We start from the raw sequence: 4,402 nt of genomic DNA on the forward strand, positions 1-4,402 counted from the left end.
TTTCCGAAACCCCTACTGGCTTTACTTCAATGTTTCTTTAGACTATAATGTAGTGCCCCAATTCCAGGCAAGAGAGACCACACTCCACATAGGCATAGAAAATCTAAAGTAACCCTGCCAAGAAGAGAGAACAGAGGCCAAATGTGGCCTGGATCCTACCTGCAAACATGTTTTTCAATTGCTCAGGGTTTTTCAAAAATATTAATTCATAGCTAACAATTTTAAATTGAGAGATTTTCGTATAAAAATGCAGATTTGCAGTTTCTCTGGAAAAAAAAAATGAAGGCTCTGGCAATTCAAGAGCCAAATCCCTACTCTTGTGGCAGGGTAGCAATTTCCCTTTACGTCTCCAGCTGGTCCCAGGTGTCTCCATTTCTTACCCTGCCCACTTGCCTCAATGTTTGACAAGAAGTAAAGCACAGTGTATGAAGGGAGAGAGGTGATCAGCCACAAGGTAGGCTGTAGTGAGATCAGGAGGCCTTGAGTGCCAAGTGTTTGTACTTTTTCTGTGGGCTACTGGAAACCATTCAAAAACTTTTAACAGAGAAGTGGCTTGATAGGTTCTGGGGCTTGGGGGATACTAATGTTAAGTGGGAGAAAGAATAGAGAGAGGGCAAGTATGAGTCTGCAAGGCCTAAGGCCTGGGTTTGGTAACAGAGCCGAGTGAAAATACTATATAAGGTAAAACTGATAGGATCTGGCCAATGACTAGGAATAAATAAAAATAGCAACTTTGAATCGTTTTGATGGAGTCTTGGTCATAACCAAGTACATAAGAAAGCTGTTGCTAGTCACTGAACTTTATGCTTAAAAACTGTTAAGATGGTAAATTTTATGTTTATGTGTATTATCACAATATAAAAGAAAAACTTATGCTACTCAGCAGAGCCAGCTATCTATGATTACAAGTGAATTTTGATATCTTGAAGGCTCTGGGATCAATACCAAAAGCCAGGATAACAAGAAATACAAATAGAGAATGGCTAATGACAGAGTCTTCCGACAGTCACAGGTGGGAGGTAGGAGGAGCTAGAGCAATCACAGAGCTGGGAAAATGAGAAGAGAGTTCCACAGAACCCAAGGAGAGAAGAGTGTCAAGAAATAAGGGTAAAACAATGAAAATAAAAGCAGAAAGTAATGAATTAGAAAAACTAATTTACTTATTTCTTAGAAAACCCAAGGCCAAGGTTCTTTGAAAATAAAATAAAATAATAAAGCAGAAATACCTCTGGAATATCATCATTATTTGCAAATGTGATTATCTACCTAGAAAACATAAGAACTAAAGAACTGTTTAGAATTATAATAGAGGTCTGCAAGGCATTTCAATTTTTTAAATTAATACAAAAAAACCCCCAATAACTTCCTTTACACCAAAAGCATAATGGTAAAATTCCATGTATAATTTATTTAAAGGAGTAAATATCTAGGAATAAACATAACAAGAAATGTGCTGAAACTGCATGAATAAATTTTTTAATTTTACTGAAGACATAAAAGAAAGACTCTACTAAATAGGCAGTTAATGTTCCTTGGTAAGAAGACCAAATATTTCAATTTTATCAGGTCTTCCCAAAATACTGTACTGGTTTAATGCCATCATAATCAAAACTGAAAAATGATATTTTGAAATTTGAAAAGTGATTCTGGATTCATTTGAAATAATAAACAGGGTAGATTAGCCAAAATTTTGAAAAAGAGAAATGAGGGAGCACTTGTCCAGCAAGATAATTAAAACTCATATGGATATAAGAATTAAAATTGAAACACTGCCGATAGAATCCACATGTAAACTGAATGAGCAAAAGAATTAAGAATAATATGGGTTATATTATAATAACAGCATTAAATTGGTGATAAAAGAAGAATTAATCAATAGATTGTGCTGAGGCAATTGGTTGACTATGGTGGGGGTAGGGGTGGGTGGTGAGGGGGATTACTGCATTTTATGCCAAAATACAATGGGTTAAAACAAATATGGAAAGAAATATTTTCTTATGTTCCTTTGCATTTCTTTGCTTATCACCTGTCCACATTTCTTGGTTGAATTTCTTTTATATCACCTCATAAGAGAGTTATTTTTACAATTAGATTTCTTCGTTTATCATGTAGTGAGAGCAATATGAAGAAAACATCCTATTTAGCCTCTAAATAAAGTCATATTGCTTTTAATCACTAAAATAGCCATTTTTGGTTCTCCAATTCAAGACCCTGCTATATGACAGAGCTCTCATCTGGGAATCAGTAGGCTTTCTTTCTCCACCCAGCTCTACCACTGACTAGACCTTGGACAATTTAATACTATCCATAACAAGATTTCTTATTAAAAACTGAAAATAATAATCTGTTGCCTCTTTTCCAAGCCATAGAATATGAACATTAGAAATGACTTCTAAAGCCCTTAAGGAAGTTTCCTTATTTAAAAAATGCTGTAAAATCCCCCTCATAGTGTTTTGGCTGTTTATTGTTTGCACAGGTGGTAATATGCTCATACTGACACCATCTGCATTTCTTCCTACAGAAGACTGAAAGGTAGTAACTGGAACAGAGTACAGACCAGAAACACATTAGTACCTGATGGGAATCTGATTTGACTCTCTCAACTGCACTTCCCTTTTGTTTCTTAGTTCCTGCTTTGTATTCCTTTCCAACTTCTCTCAGGCCCTTGGTTTGTTATTGAAGTTTAACAAGTAGGTCATTGTTTAACATTTCTCAGTATATTCCCTTGAGTTCTTCATAGGAAAGTTGTTCTTTATATGTAAAAATGAACCAATAGGAAATGGAACTTCTATTGTGTTTTCAAGGTAGGTGGTATCCCATTGTTAAATGGGCCAATCCATCAAAGCCAGTGCCTTTATCACCCCTAGCCACACCTTAACACTACAAAATGTATAAAATGATTTTTAAACATCCAATCTCATGGGAAAATAACATGTTCTCTTTTTTTTTTTTTTTTTGCTAGCAATTTATTAAAAGAAAGAGACTAGTTCTGGTTTGGAGATACTCAAGGAAAAATAATGTAGCTGTCCCAAAAGGAGGAAGTACTAATCTACATACAGGGTCACACCTGCTGCTCACAATCTAGGTTGACTGTTTACCCTGCACTTTGAAATGGGACAGAATGTGCTTGAAATCTTTGCAACCTGGGCAGTAATTTCACTCTCCTCTTCCTTCCCAACTATTGGAACTCTCTGCCTTTTCCTTCCTCCTCTACCAGGAGGTTCAATGCCTGAGCAGTGAGGTAGTCAGAAAGGCCAAGAGCCAGCCTTCTCTCCTCGCCCACCAAGTCTGGTCAGACAGAAAAAGGAAGCTCTCGGCCCAAAACAGCTAAAGGTCCAGGGAGGGCTACCTGTGTGAATTCTCTAGACTCTGAGACAGGTTGCTCTCTGGTTCTTGCAGGTGTGGTTGTTCCTCCTGTTAGAACAGAAGGTACAGAACTCTGCTCTAGACTCTAACTAAAGGAGAAATAAATAAAGCAGACTACCAGATGACTTGGTTCCAAGCCACATGAACACATCACACAGGGCCTAGCCCATCAGAGTACTGCATTGGGAACTGAGCCAAAGCCCCAGCTGGTTATTCAAATTAGTTGTCCTTGACCTCTTCCTATATATAGTCACCTATATACAGGCACTTCGGTGGGAAGAGTGACCCATTAAGGACAAGATTTAGGTTCTCTTGAGTCCATAGCCAGATATCTCAATTCACTTGCTAAATTTCACACCAACATCAGCTCCCAACACACAGCACCAAAGTTCCAGAAGAAATGTCCAAAGACAGCCTATCTCATCTAGTAAAATCTTCAGCATTGCAAGGAAGATAAAAATATTCTGAAAACCATATTTGTTTTTGTAACATCAATGGTAGAGATGAGATCTGTTTGCACACTGATTATAATTTATGAAAAAGTCTAAAAGGAAATATACAAATATTTTAATGATTTTGCTAAGACACAGGATAATAGCAATTTCTTCTATTATCCCACAGTTTCTATAATACGTGTTTTGCTGTCTTTAATCCTAATAATATCAATAATAGTAATTAACACATATTGTGCTGGTTAAAAATGATATAGAAAATAGAGAAAATCTGGGCTTCCCTGGTGGCACAGTGGTTAAGAATCCGCCTGCCAATGCAGGGGACTCGGGTTCAAGCCCTCGTCCAGGAAGATCCCACATGCCACAGAGCAACTAAGCTGGTGAGCCACAACTACTGAGCCAGTGCTCTAGAGCCCGTGAGCCACAACTACTGAGCCCATGTGCCACAACTACTGAAGCCCATGTGCCTAGAGCCCATGCTCCACAACAAGAGAAGCCACCGCAATGAGAAGCCTGTGCAGCTCAATGAAGAGTAGTCCCCACTCTCCACAACTAGAGAAAAGCCCACACGCTGCAACAAAGAC

Source organism: Eschrichtius robustus, chromosome 1, assembly GCF_028021215.1.
Source record: "Eschrichtius robustus isolate mEscRob2 chromosome 1, mEscRob2.pri, whole genome shotgun sequence".
Lineage (NCBI taxonomy): Eukaryota > Metazoa > Chordata > Mammalia > Artiodactyla > Eschrichtiidae > Eschrichtius > Eschrichtius robustus.